Raw genomic sequence first — 12,664 nt, forward strand, 5'->3', positions numbered from 1 at the left:
AACGTTTCTCATTGGATTGACAGAATTTTTGTAGGCGGAGCTTAAGGTTAACATTGAGACCCTGATTGGTCAGATGAAAACATAGCCAGATAGTTTTTTTAACTAACTTTGGTAAATTGTAGTAAGGAGAAGTTAGGAGAGAGTTGGTTCCGAGACGGCGAGCTGGATGGCTGCTGCGCCGGCCGCTGCCGCCCTGACGCTGCTTAAACACCGACAAGGTAATGAACGCACGCGATGTCTCATTTTTGAGCGCATAAGGCTTCACTCAGAACGGCAGAAGTCTCATATATTACACCCCTTTTTTGCGTAATACTAGTGTCGATCGTTAATTAAAACTCATGGTGTTCACATTTGCCACTTGAAGTAAAAATCTGAAACGTGATAATTTTTCTGTTATATAGTTATTGAGAAGCCACATCAGCCACTGTAATTTACGACAAGTTAGATAAGTAATTAAAGATAATTGAGGGTCACTGTAGACCATTTTGATAGTTTTCTCTTTTGTTAAACTTAAATTAAACCTAGATTATAGATGTGATATGGCATAGGTCATCCTTCGATCGATTGTAGAACTTGGAATCCCATTCAGGGAACATTCGTTCACATTTTTGTTGAACGCAGTTGGTTTTTACCATCCTGTATTAAAACATTTCCTTTTATCAATAGTGCAATTTATAAATGATGTTTTGTGAGTAGAATAAAGTTACCAATGGTAAACTTAACTGATTTTTCGACGTTATTTTACCAGCTAACTAAAAATAGGAAAGCCTTGAACCCTTTCCACTAAATTTAGTTAGTATTAAGATTCTTTTACAGGGAGTGCAGTGGAGCTGACGCTGAGATCATTAAGCATTTGATTATATCATCGCTATGTCAAAATTCTTCTGGGTTAGAGACCGCATTGTCATTTATAAAATTCTAACGTTTCGGCGGCTGTTGCAAGGCGCCTTCCTCAGGGTGTGTTGCTAACTGCTAACCAGGCCACGCCGCTGACAGTCGAGGTCGTAATCGATCGCAGTCTGCACAGAACCTATCTTGGTACCAGAGGAAGTTTGGTAATGATCTGCCAAAGTGTACACCACCGCCGGCCGGGGTGGCCGAGCGGTCTAGGCGCTACAGTCCGAAACAGCGCGACAGCTACGGTCGCAGGTTCGAATCCTGCCTCGGGAATGGATGTGTGTGATGTCCTTAGGTTAGTTAGGTTTAAGTAGTTCTACGTTCTAGGGGACTGATGACCGGAAGTGAAGTCCCATAGTGCTCAGAGCCATTTGAACCATTTTTATACACCACCTGGCAAGTGGAAGTACGAATCAGACACCGTAGCAGCGACAATAACTTCTATTGCAATCACGCGTAAACCTTTTTGGAGGAAAAACTACAGTACCTCGTCGATACAGGAAAAGAAGTGACGGTATAGCCAGTAAAACGCCTGACACTCCGGAGCAGTGACGACTGGTGTTTATTCTCCGCTAATGACACCGATTAGAACGTACGGTCGAGTAACATTCCTTAACCTGGGGCTACGACTTGTGTCTGAAGGGCAATTTAGAGTGGCAGGTACATCACAGCCTATTGCCAGAGCAGAATACGACTTACTGCCAGATCTGCGACCTCAGCCTTAATAGATTTGACTACTAATATTCACGCAACAGGGAAGGTCTGTTGTGTCACCCCACTGCCGGCACGCACAGTCACAGGCCATACACCGTACGTACGGTTATGAAAAGATACCCTGAGATTACTCAGCAGTCGCCCATTCTCCCACCCATCAAGCACACCTTTTACCACGCCGGAGCCACCAACTCACGCTCGGCCTAGACGTTTCACGCCTGAAACTAAGTGGCAAAACAGAAATTTCACAGCATGCTATCGCAAGGTATCTGCAGAGTTTTTAGCAGCAGGTGGGTAGCCCCGAATGGGTGGCCCCCCTGCGGTGACTATTGCCAACTCAATGCAAGGAACATCTTACACCAGTAGCCAATGCCGCACATAGATTTTTCTGCAAATGTTCGGGGCAAGACGATATTTTCTACCACAGCCCTAGTTCGAGTGTACTATCAGATCACCGCAGCTACGGAAGGCATTCAACAGTGACGACGTCATTCGGCCTCTGAGTTCACCAGGATGCCATCCGGACTCTGCAGTGCAGCTCAGACCTTCCAGCACTTTATGAACGAGGTGACAACAGATTTAGATTTTTGCTATGTGTACGTAGACGATTGGTTGGTGATATCCTTATCAGAACAGTTACGGCATTTGACGTGTGTTCGACTGCCCATACACACAGGGAGTAGGTATTAACTCAGTCAAGTGTCGTTTTGGGAGCCAGAGGTGCACTTTCTAGTGTATTTGGTGTACTCAATGTGTATTCGACCACCACACAAAAAAGTATAGGCCGTAAACAAATACCGCCAACCTGTCACTGTCAGAGTTACGGCGGTTCCTAGGAGGAGTGCATTTCTACCAACGGTTCATTCGCAATCGCGCACTGATAACCACACCGTCGAAGAACTACCGGCTGATCAAAAAGTCAGTATAAATTTGAAAACTTTATAAACCACGGAATAATGTAGATAGAGAGGTAAAAATTGACACACATGCTTGGAATGACACGGGGTTTTATTAGAACAAAAAAAAGAAATATTTCTACATGCGTGAAAGATCTCTTGCGAGCGTCGTTTGATGATGATCGTGTGCTCAGCCGCCACTTTCGTCATGCTTGGCCTCCCAGGTCCCCAGACCTCAGTCCGTGCGATTATTGGCTTTGGGGTTACCTTAAGTCGCAAGTGTATCGTGATCGACTGACATCTCTAGGGATGCTGAAAGACAACATCCGACGCCAATACCTCTCCATAACTTCGAACATGCTTTACAGTGCTGTTCACGACGTTATTCCTCGACTACAGCTATTGTTGAGGAATGATGGTGGACATATTTAGCATGTCCTCTAAAGGGCATCTTTGCTTTGTCTTACTTTGTTATGCTAATTATTGCTATTCCTTATCAGATGAAGTCCATCTGTCGGACATTTTTTGAACTTCTGTATTTTTTGGTTCTAATAAAACCCCATGTCATTCCAAGCATGTGTGTCAATTTGTACCTCTCTATCTACATTATTCCGTGATTTATTCAGTTTTCAAATTTGTACTGACTTTGATCGTCCGTTACTTACGGCGCACTGAAGCCTAACTACAGAGTGCATTAGACTAGCGAAGCAGACACCGCGTTCCAGGCTGTGAAAGCAGCTATAGCAACCCCGCCCTATTACCACACCCCACTTGCGCTTATGATTGATGCTTCGTCCACTGCCTTTGCTGCTGCACTTAAGCAACAGATTGATCAGTATTGGCACCCCGTTGCATTCTATGGTCATAAGTTGGCGCCGTCTCAGAAAGGTTGAGCACAAACGACCGTGAGCTGTACAACGCTTACGCTGCTGTCAAAAAATTCAGACATCCATTAGAAGGGCAACAGTTCATCTATGTGGATCATAAATCGCTTACCTACGTCTGCAAGGTAAAGCGTGAGGAAGAATCGCCTAAGCAGTTGCGGTGCTTTGATTATATGAGCCAGTTCACGACTAGCATTGTGTATGTGTAAGGATAGCCACATTTTTAGCTGACGCACTTTCGCGTGTAGGAACCAGTGAACGCGGTAGTGGATGACATCGCACGTGTGGAAACAATGACACATACCATTGATTACGACGTCCTCGTGCATGCACAACAGAGTGATAGACTTGTGTGATTTACTGCAACAATCTAAAGGGCTGAGTTTACAGAGCCTGACATCGCCAGACGCAAACGTGGAGTTATATTGTGGCGTTACAGGAGGAAAGATACGTCCATTGGTCCCACAACAATTTAGAGCACAAGCAATAACATTAATGCAGAATCTGGCACCGGCAGGAGTAAGGGCCAGTGCCAGATTAGTCAAACAGAACTTTGTATGACCAGGTATGCACACAGACTGGAGAACATTTGTAAAGCGGTGCGTAGCACGCCAAGGGAATAAAATCACGGGGCATGTCAGAGCACCGCTGGGCGCATTTCTTCCGCCAAATCTGCGTTTCGAACATGTGCATGCCGACATCGTAGGCCTACTCGCAGCATCGGGAGGCTACAGTTATTGCCTCACGGTGGTAGACAGGTTCACCAGGTGGCCTGAGGCATTTCCATTGAAGAACATCACGACAAACTTCAGCGCAAACATTTTCCTGGCCACATTGCCCGGTTCGGAGTCTCGCTGAAAATTACCTCTTATTAGGGTCGGCAATTTGAAGTTTACGTCTTTAGAGGATTGACCACATTATTAGGTATGAAACGTGTACGCCCCGCGGCAAATCCCCCTGCATCCAACAATACAGTCGCGCGTCTTCATTGGCAGTTAAAAGCAGCACTAAGAGGCATTGCCCGTCGTTCTTTTAGGCCTACGGACGTCATTTAAGTGATCTGATGAGCCCAGTAGTGGAAATGGTATGAGGAGAAACGTTACGCCTACCTGGAGAGTTTTTGCACATCACGGGAGATGACACAATCACTGTCGCAGATTACACCACAAAATTAAGAGAACACATTTGCCAGCTGAGATCGGCAATGCCTAGAAACCAGTTGGAAAGACATTCGTTCGCTTTTGCGGAGCTAGACAATTGCACGCATGTGTTCCTACGCAACGGTACAGTGCGCAAACCATTGCAGCCACCGTAAGACGGACCGTATCAGGCAGTCAATAGGAGTAGCAATACTTCTCGTATGATGATCAATGGTACACCTCAGTCGCATTGGATCGTATCAAGCTGGCCTTTCTGGATGCAACATATTACAACCACACAGAACGCAAACCAGAGAAGACAGAAGAATCAGGAATAAAAGGTGTTCCTCTACCCCATGAGCGCCAAGGTGAACCAGGCACTGCGACACAGAGACCGACGTCTACGATTACTACCCCGCTCCCTGTAGAACCACTGACTCACTTGGCTCACCGCACGATTTCAAGAAAGTATTTACGAGGGTTGGATGGCGTGTGAAATTTAATTTGCGTTATCGTTAGCACTAAAGAGAAAAATCATGCAGTGAACTTTTCTGACGTTTTATCCTCACAAATGTACAGTGACGCGTAAACGTGCCGTGCTGTGGCAGTTTAAAGCTGTGTTGATATAGTTGCTCTTTGGTTTACGTTTCTGTTTAGTTATTCCGTGCTTTACATTGTAAACGCATTCATGTTTGTGTAAGAATAAGCTGTTATCGAGAATACTTGGGAATAAGTATCTTGTTTTCTCCGTTACCAACGAACTTTATCTGCGTCACAAATAGAATATGCAGAAATTTTGACAATTACAACGTCAACGATGAGATATGCATTAAATATTCGACACAGTGTTTGAAAACCAGACACAAAGTAAAAATTGCATATACTTAGAGCGCTAAATAATTGCAGGTCGCTTGAAAATAGCGATATAGCCAAAATAAGCTTATCGCCGAACTGTACCACTTTTGAATAAAGCTTCAAAAAAAATAGCGTCCTGGCGTAATACAGACCTACATATACGCCTCTATAAAATTTATTGGTTAAGAAAAGTATAATGCTGGAAGTCACCGGTATCAGGATAGACCGACATTGTGCCTTTCACGTAACAAGGGTGCTCCTAACACTTCATAAACTATGCGAAATATCGATACGCGGTTTTGGATGTATGGTAGTGTGGGAAGCAACAAATATATATTTTTTTAAATTATCGAGATACCTATGTAATTTTTAACACTATATGACAACACTTAAAGTGCAACATTTTTCTGGTGGAAGCGAACATCTGCTGGGAGTAGTAGTTTCATTCCTGCCAGCCTATATTTAAGTAGCACTGGAAGTGAATTTTTTTCCTTTTTGTAAGATTACTGGTTGCTATGTCTCGTCAGAGCCAACATCCATGAACCCAATGTTGCCATTCAGTTATTTGTGAACACAGTCATGATATGCATACCTTCTAAATGACATTTAACAGCTCTTGGGTGGAAAAACGTAGTGATATAATGATTTATGTCGTAAGGTGGACACATTTCAATAGTATATATACTACGTTACCTTGATCGCTACAGAGGTGACGCACACCAGTGGGACAGCAAAACTTCTCCCGTCTTAGCAAACTATCAATAGCCATAACACCAGTTTTCTAGGAGTATGCATCCAGAATAAGGAGAATCGATCGTAAGTGTTGTAGGAATGGCAGATGACAAACTGCAGTTCATTGGAACAATGAGAAGCAAAGGCAATTCACAAGCAAAAAAGGTAGCTTACAAAATGCTCGATCGAGCGATTTTTCAGCACTGCAAGTCAGTCTGCGACACCTACCAGGGAGGACTGACAGAAGAGAAGGTGAAGACAAAGAAGATAAACTCTTTCATACAGGAGTTTTCTCAGCAAGCACGAGGCAGACTCTACAATGGAGGCGTTGCGTCCTATTGAATTCCGAGAACTTACGTAACCAAGACTGAGTTTACCAATTTATTACTTTCGTACACATACGAGTACAGCGTGTTTCACAATTCATATTACACAACTCAAGAGGTTGTTGTTGTGACTAAGTAGATCAAGTTTTACGTAGGAACCCACGTTCGGAATCCTCATCCAACAATGTTACAGAGTTTCAAATTCATAGCCGCTTTCGCCTGTAAATGTATGTAAATAATGGGTGAGTCCATGATGTTACAAACGTTCCAAGATTACGAAGAAGGATGAATGCATCAATTTGAGGTAGGGGGTCCCTGGTTCGGAAAAGAACGAGTCGAAAGTTATACCTCTTAACAACTGAATACACGTACTGGTAATGTTTTTGCTAAGATTGTAGGGCAGCCAACTTTCAGAGGTAGTAATATGGACCAAAACAAGGAAAAAATGCCTAGTAAACATCCGTTCTTTTGTACCATTCCGAATGAACAGGGTAATATGCACGAAGTACCCTTAGCCACATACCAAAGGTGATTTTCAGAGTACCTGTATGTTTGTAAAGTTGATATTTTTATCGATTATTGTGCGTGTACGTGGAAATCCTAGCATATGAAGAATAACATGTCCATATAGAAAGAACACTAATGAACCTAGGAATCTCTCTCTCTCTCTCTCTCTCTCTCTCTCTCTCTCTCTCTCTCTCTCTCTCTCTCTCCTCTCTCTCCCCTCTTTGTAAACAAAATCCTGACTGGAAACTGGAATGGCTTAAAATGAGTTGGTAGATCGATTGGAACCGTTGGTAAATAGGATATGAGAGAGCTTTCCAGAGGCTGTATCGCTGTAGTAGTTTCGTTATCAGTACGTAGTTTTAATATGCGAACGGGTAAGGCTGCAAAGTTTTAAACGATTTACATGCCATAGTAGCAGTCTAATCATAAGCCGATAAACCGTAAATAGAACTTCCTGATTTCAGTTAAAACCAACTGCGAGGAAGAAGGCAAAAACCTCACATTTTTACATCACACTACCCAGTTTCTTTCACGCAATCGCTTTGAACAGAAGACCTATACATTGTTGCTTAAATGAATAGACAGCCTATACCAGTCAATTTTATACGAGTGTGGGATGAAAATTTGAACTAAAACGGTCAAGATCTTTTCGAGGTTATTGCCAACAACGCTTCCCCCTCATATTTTATTTATATATATTATACATACTCATATATAACCTATGTCCGTCTGCATGTTTTTATATTATCGTGTCAAGATTTGAAGTACATCTGTCAAAAACAGGTTTTTGGTGACAACGCTAAACAGCGTCTTCTCTTTGTGTAGTAGTGGTATTACATATATACATTACAACCAAAACATTTCAGATTAGCAATAAAAATACGCAAAAAATATAAAACGACAGCGAATGACTGGATGGAATAAGGTGTGCGGGTATTGTGGAGACGAACTGAAGGAAGCAATTGAAATTTTGGACAGAGTCGGCACTAAGCAGAATTTGATCAGAATGAATTCACTTCATCAAGTTATCTTCCATTAGGAATGTGGATGCACTCGATGACCGTGATACGACTTTCAAAGTGACAGAGCATAGAAATTAGTCGTCCTATTCTTTCAGGTTTTATTAAAGAAAATCTAGATTTCGGCTACTGCCTAGCAATTATCAATGCACTATTTTATAAGTTTCAATACTTGTCCTAGTACATCAGTCCCCTATTGTTCGGCACAGTTCATTTAAGACTCTCACTTTATAACAATGTGATATGTTTATTCACTCCAAGGGCTTCTATCAAGTTCAGCCTTCGCTTGTAATTTGTTCCTATAAAGCAGTAGGTATGATCAGGTGTCCACTAACCTCAATTACTGACGATGCTTGTCCGTGCACGTCGGCTTCGTGTAAGGAGCGAGTGCGTGAAGGTTCGACCGTACTTTGTGTTGTGTATACATTCCACTCCTGCTGCTGATGGCCCGTCCGCTGCCGCCTCCTAAAGCTTCGTCGACCGTTATAACGTGGCGCGACCAAGAGACGCGTCGAGGCTCACGAGAAAGCCGTGGAGCGTTACGTCACAGCACGTGACACTGTAGATCTTACGAGTGCCAGCAGCGGGGAGGGAATAACTATTTCAGAAAAGTTTAATGATTCTAGATTACGCGTTTAAATACATGTAACCTCTCGATAACGGATGACGAAGTTAGGGCCTTTAGTGGGTGCCTTTTCAATTACATACTGATTTGTCATGGGCCCTGGTACTCTAGCAGAACAACCACAGGAGGTTTTGAACAGATGGCAAGAATATATTGAATGTCTGTATAAAGGGGATGAAATGCAAAGCGAAATGAAGGTTGAAGAGGAGCAATATGTGCCGGAAGATGGAAAGGGATTTAACATCTCGGAAGCAGAAGTAGAAAAGGCGCTGAAGGAGATGAAGAATAGGAAGGCATGTGGAATACATGATTTGCCAGCAGAACTGTTGAAGAGTCTGGGAAACAAGGCAAGAAAAGAAATAGTCTACCTCTGCCACGAGATATATGAAAAAAGGGGAATGGCCTGAGGACTTCCCTGCAACAGTTATGATACCAATAGAGAAAAAGAGAAACAGTAAAAAATGTGAGGATCACCGGACCATCAGTCTAATTTCTGATGCAGCTAAAGTCTTGCTGAGAGTGTTGAATAGAAGGTTATATGGCAAGCTGGATAGAGGGATTGCAGATGAGCAGTTCGGATTTAGAAGAGGAAAAGGAACAAGAGATGCTATTGGCCTGCTAAGAACTATAGCGGAAAGATATATGGAAAAAGGTAGAGAAATCTTTGCTGTTTTTATAGATTTAGAAAAGGCTTTTGACAGAGTTCAATGTAACAAGCTGATGGATATCTTGAAGAGGAAAGGAGTAGATTGGAAGGAGAGACGACTGATACAGAATCTATATTTACACCAGAAAGTAAGGATAAGGATTGGAAATGAAATGTAGGGAGGAAGCAGCATTGGACGAGGTGTTAGACATGGTTTTTGCCTTTCCCCACTGTTGTTTAACGTATACCTTGAAGAGATTATTGTGAAAGGCTTAGATGGGAAAAGAGGAATATGTATTGGTGGAAAGAGAATAGAATGTATAAGATTTGCTGATGACATGGTATTAGTGGCAGAAAGCGAGCGGACAGTGACATGCTGAAAGATCTGAATGAAGCTTGTGTGGAATGTGGGATGCAAATAAACACAGCAAAAACAAAGAGTATGGTTATCAGTACAAGATGCAGACTGTCCAATATTAAAATAGGACAATCTACCACTAGCCAAGTAAGCGAATTTAAATATCTGGGAAGCACAATAACTGAAGATTTGAGATGTCACCAGGAGGTGAAAACTCGAATTGCCATAGCGAAGGAGGCATCCTACAGAGAAAAGGAGACTCTTATGTGGCAAATTAGATAAAGGACTAAGGAAAAGGCTTGGCAAATGTTTTGGGTGTGGCACTAAATGCGGCAGAAACATGGACACTGAGACGAGAGAATGAAAAAAGGTTAGAAGCATTTGCGATGTGGATGTGAAGGAGAATGGAGAGAATAAGCTGGATGAAAAGCGTGAGTAATGAAAGAGTGGTTGGTGAGAGAAGATGTCTGCTGAAGGTTGTAAGAGAACGGAAAAAGAATTGGTTGGGACATTGATTGAGAAGGGAGTGCTTGCTAGTAGATGCTTTGTAAGGATTGGTTTGCGAGAGAAAACTGAGAGGAAGAAGGAGATACAAGATGGTAGACGACATAAAGGGAAGAGGAAATTATGCAGACCTGAAGAGGATGGCAGAAGACGGGACAGCCTGGAGGACTACCATGTGGAAACGTGCCTTTTGGCAGAACACTGATGATGATGATGATGATGATGATGATGATGCGTGCGCAAAGTGTGCCGGAAAATCCGACTAGTGCGACGTCGCAAGTTCAATGCGAGGTCCGTGTTTTTCGTGGGCTCTTGAGACGCGTAGCGTTACTTTATCACTGTTCACTCGCAGTTATCATAACAACCAACATAGCCGAGATACTGGGACGTGAAGATATCGTGTCAGTTACGGTCGATGACCGGATGCTACGATAATGTTTTCCGGAACAAATAGTAAAAAGCTCGGTGAGATGATATCACATGCTCCAGTGGATTCGAAATCACTAAATGGAAAGAATGCAACTCTAATAAGTGTTGCTCTATTGAAATTTGAATGAAGTTTGCATTTCCTAAGCAACCTGTGATATGCTGAGTGAAGATCAGTTTGGTTTCAGAAAGGGATTGGGAACAAGAGAGGCGATTCTGGAACTCAGACTCGTTATCGAAAAGCAAGTACAGAAAAATGAACCAACTTATATTGCCTTTGTAGACATGGAAAAGGCATCTGATAACGTTATCTGGCAAGAGATGTTCAGAGTGCTGAGGAAAAGTGGAATAAAATACAAAGACATCCGTATGATAGTTTCTATAAGAATGGGGTGGCAGTGATTAGGAACTGTCACCAGGAACAAGAAGCAAATATTAGAAAAGGTGTAAGGCAAGGATGTGCTCTCTGTCCTCTTATATTCAATGCTTACATCCAAGAAGCTATAGACCAAGTTCGAGAAACTACAGAGGTGGGGATCAAAATTAATGGGTAAAAGATAGACATGCTACGTTATGCAGATGATATTGCTATAGTCGCGGAGACAAAAGAAGATCTAGAGGAAGTCCTCAGAACAATGGAAAAAATTCCATGCACTCAGTATGGAATGAGAATAAACAAAAAAAGACTAAAGTGATGGTATGCAATACAGGAGCAGAATATGAACCTCTGAGAATGAGAATTCGAGGAGATGAGCTGGAAGTGATAGAGGAATTTACTTACCTCGGAAGCAAAATCACAAGAGATGGTAGAAGCCGGAAAGAAATTGCGACCAGAATACAAAAGGACAAAATTACATTTAATCGGAGAAGGAACTTACTCACCAGCAACAACATCAGTGTGAAAATAAGGAAACATGTCATGAAAGGTTTCGTTTGGAGTGTGGCCCTATACGGATGTGAAACTTGGACAATTGGAAGAGAAGAGAGAAGACGGCTAGAGGCCCTGGAAATGTGGTGCTATAGAAGGATGATGAAGATCAGCTGGAGAGACAAAGTAACAAATGAAAAGGTGCTTAGAAGAGTACAGGAAACCAGATCTCTGTGGAGGCACATCCAAACCAGAAGAGACAAACTTGTAGGGCACATCCTACGACACAACAACATCATTGGAACAAAATCAGAAGGAGCTATTGAGGGAAGGAATCGGCGGGGGCGACCAAGGATATCATACAGGCAACAGATCACGAATGACGTTCGATGTAAGACATAGTGGAAATGAAGAGGAAGGCTGACAGAAGAGAGGAATGGCGTTTTGCTGCAAACCAACCTCAGGTTTGAACACTAGAAGAAGAAGAAGCAACCTGTGTGACAGGGATAACGAACGCAAGCCAGATTTTTAATGTTGAGACGCATATTCATTCGTTTCGAAGTGTGACTAATTGCACCTCTGTGGATGAGATGAGTAAACGATTTTATTCAATCCCAATACACACATACTTTACACCTAGTGCTATACATTATAGTATCACTTCATAACGTGTAATACACACAGTCTTATACATCTACATACTGAGTGGAGCGATGGCTCTAAAGACATTTTCCAATTATAAATAATGTAAAAGAGTCGATTTGGAATAGCAAGTCTGTTTCGCGAATGAAACATTACAAAAAACATTCAACGTTAAAACTCTCTTTTATAAATAACCTGAGTTATCTCTTCCGCCTTCGAGAGCGCAGCATTGTGAATAAAATCGTTGACTTGTAGCGTTCCGTGATTTTTAGATAACTTGTGTATTCCGTAACTTTACTAACGATTTTTTCCCTCTAAGAGTGACTTGACTAAAGAAGGAAATATTTGCGAAAGAGATGTACTCCACTACAAGAAACAACAGCCGCCATTGCTGAGAGATATAAGAAAACATTAATTTTTGTCAATATATGCTCTTGTAAGAAGATGAATACGTAACAGTTGAGCACTGAGAAGAACGTTTTTATGAAATAAAAATTGTTATCTTAAAAGATAAAATTTTTTCTTATTTCGGAAGTGAATATTATGGCCATTTTTCCTCTCCTCCTAATTAAGATACAAAGTGCAAGAAAACAGAAGGCAGGATTCTGAATGCTAGGTAGTACTGT

At 42.2% G+C, this 12,664-nt stretch overlaps 1 protein-coding gene across 1 annotated transcript in view; it reads right to left on the minus strand.

Annotated features, from left to right (window-relative positions):
* LOC126355061 (UDP-glucosyltransferase 2-like) overlaps positions 1 to 8,511 on the minus strand; it is a 79,066-nt gene extending 70,555 nt beyond the window's left edge. The window contains exon 1 of the mRNA XM_050005229.1: positions 8,305 to 8,511. The gene's annotated coding sequence lies outside the window, so the exon portion shown is untranslated. The remainder of the gene's footprint in view (positions 1 to 8,304) is intronic.
* Between the last annotated feature and the right edge of the window lie 4,153 nt (positions 8,512 to 12,664).

Source organism: Schistocerca gregaria, chromosome 3, assembly GCF_023897955.1.
Source record: "Schistocerca gregaria isolate iqSchGreg1 chromosome 3, iqSchGreg1.2, whole genome shotgun sequence".
Taxonomy (NCBI): Eukaryota; Metazoa; Arthropoda; class Insecta; order Orthoptera; family Acrididae; genus Schistocerca; species Schistocerca gregaria.